This window comes from Ambystoma mexicanum, chromosome 6q, assembly GCF_040938575.1.
Source record: "Ambystoma mexicanum isolate Mex_15411 chromosome 6q, UKY_AmexF1_1, whole genome shotgun sequence".
NCBI classification, from domain to species: Eukaryota; Metazoa; Chordata; class Amphibia; order Caudata; family Ambystomatidae; genus Ambystoma; species Ambystoma mexicanum.
Window position 1 is genome coordinate 1,615,817,521 of NC_090937.1, and position 17,197 is coordinate 1,615,834,717.

The following is a 17,197-nucleotide window of genomic DNA, read 5'->3' on the forward strand; positions in this document are numbered from 1 at the left end:
CCTTCCCTCTCCAACCACTTCTCAGACATCTCAACCTCAGTCTTTTCTAAGTGACCACACTCTTCCCCTCTATCCATGACTTACCTACCCATTCATCTCCACCTCTCTCTCAGCCACTAATACTGCTGTCACCATCCATATCTGATCAATCAATTGTTTCCACCACCATCTCCTTTCCACCCTCTGATCTTTCCTCACCACTTGCCTCACCTATTGCTAAAAGGAAATGTAAACCTTCTGACGCTCCTCCTTTTATCCCCGACCGAGAGTTCTCGCTCTCCTCCTTCACACACGATGCTTCTTCCACCAACACTGCCCTCTCCAGTTTCCAATCCCTGGAACATTCTGCTCTCACTTCCCACCGTTTACTTTCACCCCTAAGTCTCAGCATCCTCAGCCATGAGTCACCCCATTCTTACGCTCTCTCTGCACAGACATGCACCGGCTGCTGCCCAAATGGAAGCGTACCCTCTTGTATGAGGACCTGCAACTCGAACTCTATGCCCCCAGAACGCTCTCAAGTCCACTCTTAATAGAGTGAAAAGGGAATTCTACCTAAACCCCATTGACTCTCACTCCAACTATCCTGGCCAGCTACACAGCGTCCTAAACTCACTCCTCACTCTTCCTAAATCTATGACTATCAACTCCACTCTCGCAGCTAATGACCTAGCTGAATACTTTGCTGCAAATATTTCCAAAATTAGAGACTCTCTCCTGACCTTCCTCACACTCCCTCCTCGTACATTATGCACTCCGCCTACTCTAGCATCATCCTCTGCCTTCATCTGCCACTTTAGTCACACTCATACTGACAAAGTGTTATCTCTGCTGATGAAGGCTAACCCCTCTTGGGCCCCATCAGACCCTCTTGCTCCTCAGCTAGTCAAGCCTATGGCCCCTTTAGTGGCCTCTCGTCTAGCTAAACTCTTCAAACTGTTCTTTGACTCTGTTTGCTTTCCCTCTGTTTTCAAAAGAGCCACAGTCATCCCTCTCCGAAAAAAAGCAAGGGGCAGACCTGAACCTACCAGCTCACTTTCAACCTCTGTCTCTCCTTCCGCATTACACTAAAGTGCTCAAAATGGTTGTGTTCAACTGTCTTACCATTTTCTTAGACATCCACAACCTTTGAGACCGCCTACAAGAAGGTTTCAGCTCCTGTCACACCATGGAAATTGCTCTCAAGAATGTGTTCAACTTCATGGAACTCCAATTTATCCTCAATCGTAATTCTCCTTGACCTGTCTGCTGCCTCTGACACTGTCGATCACGCTGATTTCCTTAAAATTCTCTTTCTTGTGATTCGTGATTGAACCCTTGCCTTGTTTGAATCGTACCTTGCACATCACCAATTCACTGTCTCCTGGAGCAACAACATCTCTCAACTCACTTGTCTAACTGTTGGTGTTGCACAAGGCTCTGTCTTGGGTCCGTTCCTCTTTAAACTCTACACTTCTGCTCTTGGGGCAGTAAAACATTTCCTTTGGGTTCTCATACCAAATCTTCGCAGACAACAGCCAAATCTTCTTCTCTTTTTCTGAACTCTCGTCTGATCTCTCTATCAGAATTTCCACTGTCTCTCTGCCATTAAATATTGGATGGCTTTGCACTCTCTGATGTTAAACTCTACCAAAACAGAGCTGCACTTCTTCCCTTACTCTGCCGATCCAGTTCCCACCTGACACTCTCGCCTACTCTTCTTCTGCTAGAAACCTCAGCATCATCTATGACCCTTCTCACACCTTCTCTACTTTCATCTCCAAAACTGCAACACAAGCTTTCCTCAACCTCCTAAATATTAGGAAAATCAGGCACCTCCCGCCTTTCAACACCACCAAGCATTTCTTAGCCTCGCTTGTCTTCTCTAAACTGGAATCTGTGCCAGCATCCTTTTCTGTCTCCCCAACTATGCTTTCTGTCCTCTTGACAAGATCATTAACTTCGCTATCAGGACTGTCTTTGCACTCCATCATTTCACACCTACCTCCTCGTACCGTCACCAGGCTGGATGGCTGATGAGGCATAACAGGGCCAGATTTAAATTTCTTCTCCTGGTTCACAAATCTATCCATGGAAAGGCACCACTGTTTCTATCCTCCTCTATCCAACTCTACAAACCTTCTTGTAATCTCTGCTCAGCCTCGTCTGCCCTTGCGCCTCCTCACCCTCCATGTGCTTTCTCTCGCTCCCCCTCCTTCTCTCTTCTTGCGCCACTTGCATGGAATTCTCGTCCCCCGGACATCAGATAAACAGTCCACATGGATTTGTTAAAAACCAAACTGGAAGCCTACCTTCTCGCCTCCGAGTTATCCTCTTAACCTACCTCTCATCTGACTACTAGCTAACAGTTTTCCCTCGCCTCTAAGTTGCCTAGGTGCATCATTTCCTCGGCCTCCGCTCCAGCACTTCACCCATCATGGTTCCATCCCGAGCACAGCTGGCCGTACCACCTACCTGCACTTAAAAATGTCCAATGTGTGTTGTCCTTAATGTATGTATGTCCACTTATGTATTGTCTCCGGTGACTGTTCCATTAACGCCCCTCCACAACATCGTCAGAATGTCCCTCAAACTCACCCCATTGTAACACGCTCACAGCTTCCTGTCAAATCTGCTTTCCTATCTATTGTACGTTCTGTTGTGATCAAAAGAGCATTGTTGTTTCTGTATATAAATAAATACATTCAATAAAATGATACTGGAATTGAGATATAATTTAGAGAAACCTCAAAGAAATCCTATATGTTTGCCTTTTGGGTGGGGAGGAGGGTGTAGTGGGAGGGAATAGCCATGTGGATTAGTAGCAATTGGGGGATAAACCTATACTTAACATCAGCAAGAATGGCCCAACCTATATCCACCCACACCCCTCATGCCTCCTCCAAATCCCACTACTCTTGAAAGCATTGCTTAATTATTCCTGATCCCCCACACACCCCATTAGAAATACTCCAATAAATGCAAGGAAACATTCCCTCTCTCTCATATCTGTGATTCCCTCCCAATAGTTTGGGCGCGCCTAATAGCCAAGACTAAAAGATACACGGTGTGCCTGGCTTGGAAATGGGACTCTGTGTTGTGAAAAGATGAAGTTGGCGAATTCTGTGAGCAGAGTGATGGTTAATTAGACTGGCATAACCAGGCAGACTGGGCAGGCAGGTGGCATAGGCAGCAGACATCTTTTTTTATTTTTTATTTTTTACATTTATAAAGCGCACAAAGCAGCCCTTAGGCATTAGGGCACTGTTACAAGGAAGCTTACTTCATCGCAAAGGAATGACAATAAGCAAGTCCGAGGTTTGTGATGTTATAGGAGAACCTGCTACCGAGCAAGTCCATGTACATCTCACTCATCTGGTCTCCCTCCTAAAGACATTTGCTATGTCTCTGAGTGCACATCACTCTTTACACTGTGAACACACATTGAACTGAGTCTTACACTGTAAAGCGCATTCTTGGCAGCTGGTTTAGTTTCGCCGCTTGGCGCACGATCACACATTGGGTAAGTCTTTCATCTTTCATCCCATTCCTGTGAACTTGGTGAGTCTCACAACATGGGGGAAAGTTTAACACTCTTGGTCTGTCTGACAACTTACACACCATGGTCCTGATCTACAAAAGCATTTTACAATTGGCAATCCCATTGAAAAACACTTTGTAATCGGGCCACATAGCTCACAACTCGGAGCACAGACTCAATCATTTGGTGACTCTCACACCTTAGATTATAGCCTCGCGCATTGTGTGTGAGAATCACACTTTGGAAGAGAGTTGTGGTCATTGGGTGAGGCTCACACCTTGGGGCACGTCTCACGGCATAGGTACGTGTCACATCGAGAAGCACAGTCTCATCCGTTTTATATGAACTCCACCTTCACTTTAACGGATTGTAAAACCTGGGACTCATTGTGACGAAATGACCACTGTTCGTCGTGAATATGATATGATAGGTTATTTAAAACTCACTTAATATCCAGAGGTTTCTAAGCGCGGACCCAGGGATCGAACCGGTGTTGCTCTGTATCGTCTTGCTTCCAAGGTGAGCACGTTGCCCCTGAGCTATCCTCCCGAGACAAATCCTTGCAGTACTGGGATGAGTAGTAGTCAAAGCACCTACTCAGCTCCACGATACTACTAAACCAGTGGCAAGCCCAACCATAAAGGTGAAACAGACGCAGCCTGACAGGTAAACCTCCTTCGCCTCTTCTGGTAACGCGGACTGAGGGTGGGCTGTACTGTTCAGGAGGGGTGTCTGTAGATACAGTTCCAACGCAAACAACATTAGTTCAGTAGTAGCAAAATAAGAGAATATCCAACCAATGTTCTAGAAAAATAGGAACTTCAATAAAAACGAACAATACACACAACTAATTACAACACTAAAACAGTAACGACCCACCCCTGTGAAGGAAACACAGAGAATTCCTACTGCGAGAAATAAAGGGCAATCTGGGGTGATGGGCACCGTGTAGATGCGAGGGATTTCCGAAGCAAATGTCACTGTTCAAGAAGATATCTTTGAAATGTAATGAAGTTGGTCTCAAAAGTCTCTGCGTTCCTTAAATGTGGGGGATGGGGACAGGGCCTCTTCAGAATACCCTCAGTACTTTTCTTGGGTGCTCCTCAGCATTGATCCAGTCTTCTGCGTGCCTTCCTGTACTCACTGGATTTTGCGTGTTTCTAGCCGCATTGATCCAGCGGCGAGATGACATTGAGTCAGCTTCGAGACAGGGCTTTCGAAGGAATGAGCCGGCACTCTGGACGAGTCCTGTTGAATGGCCCCTACAGCCCGATTTGGGTTGAAACAATGCATCTGCTGGGTTAAGTGGCTATTTGAGAGGGGTGAGTCAATGGATTCCAGCGGCTCGAGTTGGTTTTCAAGTCAGGTCAATACGATGTGCCTGTTGGGTCTGATTGGTGGTCGGGTGCTGTGAGGTGGATGCTGTCACATTTGCAAGTTGCCGGTTGAGTTACGCCTGGGATACTCTTCACTTGTGTCAGCTGATGTTGAGGCAGATGGAAGAAGCAGGTAAGCGGTTTGGCGGTGGTCGTAGAGAGCCAAAAGCAGCCTGCATGTCCCATTGCGGCTGAGAGTGAGGTGAGAATAGTCAAGACAGCTCAAATTCATTAAAAAATAATCCAGAACAGGACTGTGAGACTTGTCCTTGCCCTCAAGCCCAGGGATCGTATCTCTCCAGCCCTGAAATCCCTGCACTGGCTCCCAGTGGCTGCAAAGATTAAATTCGAGACCATCTGCATTGTCCACAAGGCCTTCTGGGGCCTGAACACATCCAACTCTCTCTCCGCAAATACATTCCTACTCGAGCTCTTCGCTCCACCATCTCCAACTCCCTCAGGGTCAGTCGCTTCTCCAAGAAGCGAGTTGGTGGTAGATCTCTTTCTTCAACTGGGGCCTCCCCCTGAACAGCCTCCCTGACTCTCTGGAACTCGAGGAGAACCATCTCTGGTTCCGGAAGCACCTCAAGACCTTCCTCTTTGCTTCTGCCTTCTCTCTTCCTCTCTCCTGCTGAGTTGCTGTCTGATACTGCACTGGTCACCTGGCTACCCTCTGATTTCAATCCCAGGTCCCTGCCTGCCCAGTTGCACACCTGCACTGCCTCCTGGCAACCCTTGCACTTGGGTCTGCATCTGTAACCCTACGGTCCCCCTACCTGCAGTATTGGACACCTGCTGTCTGTACTTACCCTTGCACCTGCCACCTGCTGGCCGCACTTCTTGTTATTGTTTTGATCCCATGTACAGCACTGCCCCCTCCCTTTCCTCAGCCACTTTTCCCCTCCCCTCCGCTGCACTTGCGCGAGCTCAATGTCACCTTGCCTAGTAAGATCGTTGTCCTTGTCTTCCCCCTGCTCCCCGCCCTTGCATCGTCGCGCCTTGAAACACTTGTGTCTAGGCGCGTTACAAATGCCATATCATATCATATTAATGGAAAAATGGACACCTTCCACTGAAAGAGCTCAGCATCTGCCACTGGGAGGGTAGAGGAAAATGGAGAGCCTGGACCAGGGGGACACATGGAGACAGATCCTGGATCCCTATATTATGTTGAAACGAAGAGGGTTTGGGGAGGGGGTTGGGATGAGGGAGTTTGAGGGTATAGAGGGCATAGGTAGAAGAAATAAAGCTCATGAAGCCGGTAAGATAGCTCAGCGGGTAGAGCGCTCGCTGCTGCGATCTGAGCGTGATCTGCAGGTCACAGGTTCAAACCTGGCAAGGCCAGCTAAGCCTTTCATCCTTCCGAGGTCGATAAATGAGTACCAACTTGGGTTGGGTGATATTGTATGTAAATATATGCTCTGTAAAGCGCTTTGGGTAAAGGCGCTACATAAATAACACCATTATCATTATGAAGAGAAAGGGGCAGTGGATGGTGAAGGCGTAGGGTCATGGGGGGGGGGGTGGCCGGGGAAGGTCAGGGAAGAAAACGGGCAGAAATGGCACAGCCAATCAGGGTGCAAAGAGTGGCATATAGTGAAGAGCTGGGTACAGAAGAGGTTTTCTCAGGAAAGTAAGGACGACGGGGTGGGGTGTTCAAAGAAAGGAGGAGTGAGTCGGTCGAGGGAGGGCGAGGAGAGGATCAAGATAGAGGCAACTGAAGACCGGGCAAGAGGCCCTTGCACATGCATGAAGTAAGAACACTAGTGAGATAGCCGCGCTGCTTAATGCACCTGCTGCAGAGATCCATGTCTAGCCGTCCAGTCACAGATGCATGCCCCAGAAACCATAGATGAGCGTGCTATGTGCCTGCTGCAGAGATCCAGGTCTAAAACATAGATGAGCGTGCTATGTGCCTGCTGCTTATTCCTGTCACCTTCCGATCACAGGTATAAGGCCCAGTAAGATAGACAAGGGGGTTAATGGACGTGCTGCGTGCAGCGCTAAGATTGCCTATTTACAGGACTGCAATAGCCCAATGGGTTAGTGCACCTGTTGCGAATATGTGGGCTTGTAGTCACAAGTCCAAATCGCGAAAGATGCACTTAGCCTCCTGCCTGTCTAAGATCAAGCCAAGCAGTGGCATTAAGCACGCCTGTCAGAGCGGATCAACTAACGTTCACAGCAATCATGTCGCACGGCACATTGGTGAACTATGTTCCGTATTGCACAGTCAAATGAGTCATTTTCATGAAATAAACGGTATTAAATTGACATTTAAAAAAAACAAACGTGTGGTAACACATGCATTGTGGTCCGGGGACATAAATCACCGAGCCTTCGGCCCGGTGGTTTGTGATGTCATCGGCTCCAATCGAAAGCCTTATAGGACCTGCACAGAGTAGCTGCTGACTCGGCATGTAAAACACACACGAAGACCACACACTGAACATACCGCACAGAGAGACGGGACACACAATACACGTGACGTGATTCAAGTAAAAGAGAAGGCGTTGTGGGGTGCGGAGGCATCGACACTTACAGAAAAGAAAGCAAGGGAGAGAGAGAGAGAGAGAGGCTTGGGCAGGAATGCAAGGAAAAGTGGGGGGAAGGGGTCAGACATGACAGGGTGTAGATAGAGGGAGAAGAAAAGGCTACTCTCGTGGAAGCAGTAAAACGCCCTCTCCAGACGTGGTCCAGTACTGCCTGCAGTATCAACGTTTCCGCGTTAATCCCTGCCTTCACGATTGGTGGCACTGTGTGATCTTAAGCAAAGGAACGGCTCCCACGTACCTCTGTACTCAAGAACTTGCAACACTTAGAAACAGGTTGACCCTGTATTAAGCGCTATATATAAACAGACTGGTTGTGACAGATGTGACAGAGAGAGCAGTTTCACAATGCATCGCAAGTGCACACTCACCAATAGACTTACCTCGCTAAGTGTCTGTCTGTAGCGGGTCTGAGATAAAGGATCGCCGTTAGGTTCGTTGCAGAAGATGTGAGCAGAAGTTCATCGGAAAAAAGGCGGAGCTGCTTGCCCCTTACCTTTGGGTGCCGCAGTGTCCCTCAGCCGGTCCTGGGGGCGGCTTCGTTCTCTGCCCCTCCTCAGGAGCGTCTAGCAGTGGAGTCTCACTGCGCGTGCAAGCGGTTCTGGCCAGCTTCTCCTCTGCGCACACCTTTCACTGCCAGACTCCCTCTACAACGGGGGCGGGGCTCCGTGGCCAGCCAATCCGGGCCAAGAACTCTAGAGGACGTTAACCCCTTGAGCCCAAGAGTTGTCCGGCAGCAGAGGCACAGGTGCTCCCATATGCCAGGGGTGGGCATCATATGCTGTGGTCCTCAGGCCGATTGGCAGCTATTGCCATCAAAAGACTGGGCGCTCACTCCATTGCCAGGCGTTGCCATCAGAATCCCAGGTATTGCGATCCAATGCCTGTTTACTGGCACCCTGGTCCCCCATACGTATTTCAGGAGTCCCCACACTTTTTTCAGAGGGCACCCTGTTTATGTTATTTATTTATTTAATTTATAAAGCACGTGGGCATCGAGGCGCTTGCTGCAGTGAACCAGTTACTTGCATATGCTAATTTCTGGCGATGCCACATTCAATTGGTATTTTAATGAGTCCCCCACCTTTTTTTTTAGGACTTGATCCCTGAGAAGTGCCAGGATATATGATGCCAAGTTAGCAGATTTGTACCATGTTCCAATATTCCCAGCATCCTGGCCAGTTCCCAGTATTCCCAGTTAGCACAGGGCAGATATCACCAGTTTAGCACAATAATTGCAGATTTTATATGCTGAGTTAACAACTTAAAGTCAGATCATCGTCATGACCATCTTTATCGTCATTTGTATAGTGCCTTTCACGACTGGTATGGTCTCAAAGCGCTGTAGGTTGAGCGCTCCCATTATGCCCAGTTAGCACAGCAAGGGAGATTGAAATATGCAGACTACGGGCAGATTCCACAGAACTGGTCAGTGGAGTGAAACCAGATTTCATAGGTCCATTCAGCAGAACAACACCAGTTTCCAGTATACCCAGTTGCCATTGTAAGGGCAGCTTTCACTACACTCAGTTGGCACAGTAGAAGCAAATTTCCCTCTGCCCAGTTAGCATAGCAAGTGAAGATTCTCGTATGCCAAATTAAAACAGCAAGGCCAGCTTTCAATATAACCAGTTGGCACATAAAGGGCAGATTTCACTGTGTTCAGTTAGCACACTAATCACAGATTATATATGCTGAGTTAATAGCATAACGTCAGATTCCATTATTCCCAGTTAGCACAGTAAGGTCAGATAGAAATACACAGACTGGGACAGATTACACAGAATTGGTCAGCAGAGTAACAGCAGATATCATAGATCCATTCTGCAGAAGATGATCAGTTTCCATTATGCCCAGTTAGCACAGTAAGGTCGGATTGCAATACGCAGACTGGGGACAGATTCCAAGGAACTGGCGAGCAGAGTAACGCCAGATATCATAGGTCCATTCCACAGAACATCAGTTTCCATTATGCCCAGTTAGCTCGGTAAGGTCAGATTAAAATATGCATACTGGGGACAAATTCCACAGAACTGGTCAGCAGAGTAACGCCAGATCTCATAGGTACATTCCGCAGAAGAATATCGTTTCATTATGCCCAGTTAGCACAGTAAAGTCAGATTGAAATACGCATATTTGGGACAGATTCCACAAAACTGGTCAGCAGAGTAACACCAGATATCATAGGTACATTCTGCAGAAGAAGATCAGTTTCCATTATGCCCAATTAGCACGGTACGGTCAGATTGAAATATGCATACTGGGGACAGATTCCACAGAACTGGTCAGCAGAGTAACGCCAGATAGCATAGGTACATTCTGCAGAAGAAGATCAGTTTTCATTATGCCCAGTTAGCACAGTAAGGTCAGATTGAAATGCCCAGGCTGTGGACAGATTCCACAGAACAGGACAGCAGAGTAACGCCAGATATCATAGGTCCATTCCACAGAGGAAGATCAGTTTCCATTACGCCCAGTTAGCATGGTAAGGTCAGATTGAAATATGCAGGCTGGGGACAGATTCCACAGAACTGGCGAGCAGAGTAACACCAGATATCATAGGTCCATTTTGCAGAAGAAGATGCATTTCCATTATGCCCAGTTAGCACAGTAAGGATGGATTGAAATATGAAGACTGGGGACAGATTCCACAGAACAGGTCAGCAGAGTAACGCCAGATATCATAGGTCCATTCCACAGAAGAAGATCAGTTTCCATTACGCCCAGTTAGCACGGTAAGGTCAGACTAAAATATGCATACTGGGGACAGATTCTACAGAACTGGTCAGCAGAGTAACGCCAAATATCATAGGTACATTCCACAGAATATCAGTTTCCATTATGCCAAGTTAGCACGGTAAGGTCAGATAGAAATATGCATACTGGGGACAGATTGCACAGAAATAATCAGCAGAGTAACGCCAGATATCATAGGTCCATTCCATAGAAGATCAGTTTCCATTACACCCAGTTAGCACGTTAAGGTCAGATTTAAATACGCATACTGGGGACAGATTCCACAGAACTGGTCAGCAAAGTAACGCCAAATCTCATCGGTAAATTCCGCAGAAGAATATAATTTTTCATTATGACCAGTTAGCACAGTAAAGTCAGATTGAAATACACAGACTGGGGACAGATTCCACAGAACTGGCAAGCAGAGTAAGACCAGATGTCATAGGTCCATTCTGCAGAAGAAGATGCATTTCCATTATGCCCAGTTAGCAGAGTAAGGTTGGATTGAAATATGCAAACTGTAGACAGATTCCACAGAACAGGTCAGCAGAGTAACGCCAGATATCATAGGTCCATTCCACATGAGAAGGTCAGTTTCCATTAAACCCAGTTAGCACGGTAAGGTCAGACTGAAATACGCAGACCGGGGACAGATTCCATAGAACTGGTCAGCAGAGTAACGCCAAATATCATAGGTACATTCCACAGAAGATTAGTTTCCATTATACCCAGTTAGCACAGTAAAGTCAGATTGAAATACGCATACTGGGGATAGATTCCACAGAACTAATCAGCAGAGTAACGCCAGATATCATAGGTCCATTCCACAGAAGAATATCATTTTTCATTAGGACCAGTTAGCACATAAAGTCGGATTGAAATACGCATACTGGGGACAGATTCCACAGAACTGGTCAGCAGAGTAAGGCCAGAAGTCATAGATACATTCTGCAGAAGAAGATCAGTTTCCATTATGCCCAGTTAGCACAGTAAGGTCAGATTGAAATACGCAGACTGCGGACAGATTCCACAGAACTGGTCAGCAGAGTAACTCCAGATATCATAAGTTCATTCCACAGAAGATTAGTTTCTATTACACCCAGTTCACGTTAAGGTCAGATTGAAATACGCATACTGGGGACAGCTTCCACAGAACTGGTCAGCAGAGTAACGCCAGATATCATAGGTACATTCTGCAGAAGAGGATCGGTTTCCATTATGCCCAGTTAGCACAGTAAAGTCGGATTGAAATATGCATATTGGGGACAGCTTCCACAGAACCTGTCAGCAGAGTATCGCCAGATATCATAGGTCCATTTCGCAGAAGAAGATCAGTTTTCTTTATGCCCAGTTAGCACAGCAAAGTCGGATTGAAATACGCAGACTGGGGACAGACTCCACATAGCTGGTCAGCAGAGTAACGTCAGATATCATAGATCCAGTACACAGAAGAAGATCAGTTTCCATTATGCCCAGTTAGCACAGTAAAGTCGGATTGAAATATGCATATTGGTGACAGATTCCACAGAACTGGTCAGCAGAGTAACGCCAGATATCATAGCTACATACTGCAGAAGAGGATCGGTTTCCATTATGTCCAGTTAGCACAGTAAAGTCGGATTCAAATATGCATATTGGGGACAGATTCCACAGAACCTGTCAGCAGAGTATCGCCAAAAATCATAGGTCCATTTCGCAGAAGAAGATCAGATTCTTTTATGCCCAGTTAGCACAGCAAAGTCGGATTGAAATACGCAGACTGGGGACAGACTCCACATAGCTGGTCAGCAGAGTAACGTCAGATATCATAGATCCAGTACACAGAAGAAGATCAGTTTCCATTATGCCCAGTTAGCACAGTAAAGTCGGATTGAAATATGCATATTGGTGACAGATTCCACAGAACTGGTCAGCAGAGTAACGCCAGATATCATAGCTACATTCTGCAGAAGAGGATCGGTTTCCATTATGCCCAGTTAGCACAGTAAAGTCGGATTGAAATACGCAGTCTGGGGACAGATTCCACATAGCTGGTCAGCAGAGTAACGCCAAATATCATAGGTCCATTCCACAAAAGATCAGTTTCCATTACGCCCAGTTAGCACGGTACGGTCAGATTGAAATACGCATACTGGGGACAGATTCCACAGAACTGGTCAGCAGAATAACGCCATTTCTCATCGGTACATTCCGCAGAAGAATATCAGTTTCCATTATGGTGAGTTAGCACATTAAGGTTGGATTGAAATACGCAGACTGGGGACAGATACCACAGAACTGGTCAGCAGAGTATTGCCAGATATAATAGGTACATTCTGCAGAAGAAGATAAGTTTCCATTAGGCCCAGTTAGCACGGTAAGGTCAGATTGAAATACACATACTGGGGACAGATTCCATAGAAGTGGTCAGCAGAGTAACGCCAGATATCATAGGTCCATTCCGCAGAAGATGATCAGTTTCCATTATGCCCAGTTAGCACAGTAAGGTCGGATTGCAATACGCAGACTGGGGACAGATTCCACAGAACTGGTCAGCAGAGTAACGCCAGATATCATAGGTCCATTCCACAGAAGATGATCAGTTTCCATTATGCCCAGTTAGCACAGTAAGGTCGGATTGCAATACACAGACTAGGGACAGGTTATACAGAACTGGTCAGCAGAGTAACGCCAGATATCATAGGTCCATTCCGCAGAAGGTCAGTTTCCATTATGCCCAATTGGCACAGAGATGGTAGGTCCTATAGGGAAAGTTAGCCATGCTCAATGAAGGAGTAGGGCGAAAGTGACACTGGGTGCTGGATCGACAGCAGGCGAGGCTGGAGAGCAATATAGTGAACTTTACTGCAAAGTGGTCCTGTTTTGCCCATTTCTGCCATATCGGCAGCGTCGCTGTGTGCTGCCCTTAATGAAAGAGTGGATAGGAGTGTGGTTGTTATGGCAATGGAGAGTGGTGCAGATGTACATAGTGTGGTATTGATTCTTATAAGCCAGACGCACTTGAGCCCTGAGTGCCAATGTGATCCTAAGTGTGTAGTGGCCGGGAGACCATGGCCACTTCTTTCACCATGAAGGGAGATCCCAAGGTCAGTCTGTTGGAGGCAGCGCTGCGCGAACCTAGTTTGCCACGGGCATGGGTGCGTGTGTGTAATTAGTGTGGCACACAGTGATAGGGCTAGAGTGGTGAGCAGTGGTGTTGCTCAGTTATCGCGCTCTGTTTTTGGGCAGTTGTTGCTGAGTGCAAGAGTTGATAGCCAGAATAGTGTAAGGCAGAAGGAGATGAAGATGAGAGTCTAGAGAAAGGGAGAATGCTTAAGACGGATGGTGCAGAGTTTCTTGTGCTTCTTGACGGGCACGTTGGGTACTGCCCTTTGAATGGTTGCGAGAATGCCAGTCTGATCCTAGGTCAAGGTCAAGGGGAGACCGACCAAATTGGGTCAGATGTTCCGTATCCCTTTGCTAATCGGTAAGGTGAATGAGTTTTGGACTATGCCACTTGGAGTGGGCATCTGTTGGTTGGAGACATTGTGCAGTTCTAGTGCCCGGTCAATAGACAGGATCTCAGGGATTTTCTGAAGGCCATCTGTTGCTTTGTTTGGAGGCTGATAATTGGGCATAGCATTCCAGAGTTTGGTTGAGATTAAGGAGCTGGAAGATGCTCCGTGTCAGTTCCTGTTGAACCTTCAGCCGTTGTAACGGCAGCATTTCTGGATTTAGCCAGCGGACGCCCTTCCTTGCGTTGAATTCTGAATCCATGCCTTGGATGGTGCAGACCCAACGCGCAGAGATTTGAAGTCAATCCTCAATTTGACAGGGGAACCAGTCAACAGTTCTAAGGGCTGAGGGGATGTGCTTGTGTCGTTGAAGTTTCAGAAGAAGTCTAGCTGCCGTGTTTTGGACTCTTTGTAGCCTGTTTGGTGAGTAGTCTCTGAGCCCAAGGAGGAGCCTGTGGGCGCAGTCTAGTCTTGAGAGTGTGAGTGCGATCGTTGCTATGGTAATGTGCGTGAAGGCCAAGTAAGCGATGAAGCGTGCGATCGATCAGAGTTGAAAGAAGGCGTTGCTTATGGTGGCTTTAACGTTTGATTCGAGAGTCTAAGGTTGGGCCATAGTCAGAGAGCAAGGACATCTTTCTTCTGGACTGGTTTGGTGTTAGGAGCAATCATATCCCAGTTTTGTTTGGGTTAGGGTTCAGTCTGGTTGTGCACTAGGCCTCTGGTAAGATCTGGTAGATTTGATGAAGAGTTGATCACGAGCTTGTAGGAGATCTGTGTATCATCAGCTTGCTTGAAGTATGGAAGGCCTGCGCACTTGAGATGTTTCAGGGGAAGAGTCATCTAGATGATAAAAGAGGTGCCACAAGCTCAATCCTTGAGTTTCTCGTGGCATGACCTGAAGGGGATCGGGTGGGTTGCTTCGGTCCCAAAGTGATCCAGGGTTTGTGATGCAAGGAGGAAGGAAGACTACAGGGGTTCAGCAGGCAGGGTGAGCGCAGGAATGCTGTGCCCCCTTCTCTTGTTTTCAGTAGGAGCGATGAGAATCTTGCAACCCCCTGACTCGCTTGGGCTGATCCGTCCAAACGGAATTAACTATTGTCGCCTTGGCCCATGATGTGCGTGAGGCAAAGCCACAACACTAAATACAGATTTGATTAATGGACTAGAGGGGAAAACAGCAACCAAAGTACTTTATCCTTACAAAATGCACCTCCCCTACAGTGTAACTTTGGCTGCTTCGCAACCAAAACCGAAATGACTGTGCCATATTGTGCGCCTTGAGACCTATGGTCATTTGGCGCGTTAGACGAATTGATTAAATAAATAAATAAATAAATATAGAGGTAACTAAGAAAGTGAGAGCAAGGACATGGCCAGAGACTAAAAAGTAACAACAACTAATTAAATGAAGTACTTGAAAGAAAGATGCTGATTGTGTTTTCTATACGCCCTCGTGTGTTGTATTTACTTTACTTCTATATTCATTTTGTTTGGGATATTTCGTGAGTGCAATCCTTCAGGAAGCAGCAATGCACTGTACATTGGAGGCCATTATAGGTTTTCCAGTATCCTCACGGTAATTCCGGCAGGATACCGGCAAACTCACCTACCGTTTCTGCTGCCTAACATCCCAGTATTACCGACATATTCCAGTTGGCGGACAGGGTGGTAAATCCCTATTCCATTGAGTCCCATAGCACGCCATGGAGGGGCTCGCCAGTATGATCGCCACTGGTATTACTGATGTCCATAATACCAGCGTTTTTTTTACCGGTGGGATATGACTCACCTCCAGCTCTTGGCTTGAGGTTAATCAGCAACCCCCACCGGCAAACCTGTAGGTAGTTCGACGGTACAATAAAAGTGCTTACCACCAGCTTTACTGGCCCCTTTCCCACACCACCAAACTTGGAATGACCATAATTCTTATCAGTTACAGGCATACATTAGATGGCTACAGGGCGGAAAAGTCCTTCAACGCAGCATGTATTACTGGCGTACCATACAGGACAGCAGGGACTGGTCATCATTTACAGTTTGAGGGCCCGCCTTACGCTGCCGAGAGGAGCAAAGGGGTGGAACAGTGGTGGTCTGCACAGGGTTAGAGGCGGGGTGCCTTGTGGGAGCCTTATCTTATGGTGCTTGAAGGAGAGTTCTGTGAAATTCAGAGTTGTGGTTCCTTCTAAACAGAGAAACTGTTTTTGCTCCACTGCCTGGAGAAGGAGATGTGTTTATTATATATAGGATATATATATTAAACACTTGCATATAGGCGCGCTATAAATGTCATACCATATCATATGCACTGCAGACTGTATACTAGCTAGAAAGAACCGCCTATGTAACCATGTGCCTGCACACCTCTAGGCTGGTGAAGCCAGTCAAATATTAAGAAGCAGGAGATGAAAATAATATGTCATCTCTACTTCAATCTATGTATAGTCCATACATGCATGCAGAAGCGAAGAAAACTTTGCAAAACATTCATTGTGTAATTCAGAGTTCTCATTTGTTGGAGCAAATGTTTAACACATTTCATGAAATACCCTCTCTTCATCGGGAGCACATTCTCTATCCGTCAGCAATACACATAATGCCTCTATAACATAGGAATACCAAGGACAATTTGTGAAAATAGATGTTGTCCGAATCTAATACAGCTTGGTAGGCTTATCATTAAAAAAATATTTTACAACTTATTAGCGCCCTGGAACGGGGGCGCATACAATCAGGTTGCTCGGGTCAAGGCCTGAATCCCACGATCCAACCCTGCGTTCCAAGCGGCTGCGTCACCGGCCCCGCATCTTCCCTGCACCCTCCCTTCCAGGCATGGTAAAGTCTTCCGTGCCGCTTTCTCTTCCCCTCGTACGCCATGGAAATGGAAGAGGAGCTCCGTTACGTGCCCTGCCTTATTGATCCATGGCAGCCATCTTAAGAAAATATTTTCACGGTGCCCCGTTCATTCAAAGAAAACAAATTGCTCCTAGCACCCCGGGTTACCGGTTTGGCAACCATGGGATCTAATAGAACTAACCACCCATTCCACGGGCTGGACTGGGTAGTAATGGCAGCGCAGATGCTTGTTAAAGGCCTGCACTACACTCAGGTCTTTAACTTGGGCCCCAGGCTTTTACCACCCATTTCATTTAGTGGAACGGGTGGTTACTGCTTAAATACTTCAAGAAATCCCTTGTGAAATCCATATAAGTTACACACTTCCAAAATCATTCATATGGGATGAAAGATTTTAAAAAATCTGAAAATGAGTATTATAGAGAACTAGCTGGGGTACCCGGCGTTGCCCGTGTCCTGATCGACTGGTGTCTCATGTGCCCTAGAGGATGTTGCTCTTGTCCTCTTGTCGGCAAGTCTTGCTTCAGTTTGCTCTGGTGTCTCATGTGCCCTGGAGGATGTTGTTCTTGTCCTCATGTCGTTTGCTCTGGTGTCTCGTGTGCCCTGGAGGATGTTGCTCTTGTCCTCATGTCGGCAAGTCTTGCTTCAGTTTGCTCTGGTGTCTTG

The 17,197-nt window shown here is 46.9% G+C and overlaps 1 protein-coding gene across 1 annotated transcript in view; it reads right to left on the minus strand.

Annotated features, from left to right (window-relative positions):
• LOC138516910 (matrix metalloproteinase-21-like) overlaps positions 1 to 8,046 on the minus strand; it is a 270,395-nt gene extending 262,349 nt beyond the window's left edge. The window contains exon 1 of the mRNA XM_069632367.1: positions 7,832 to 8,046. The gene's annotated coding sequence lies outside the window, so the exon portion shown is untranslated. The remainder of the gene's footprint in view (positions 1 to 7,831) is intronic.
• Between the last annotated feature and the right edge of the window lie 9,151 nt (positions 8,047 to 17,197).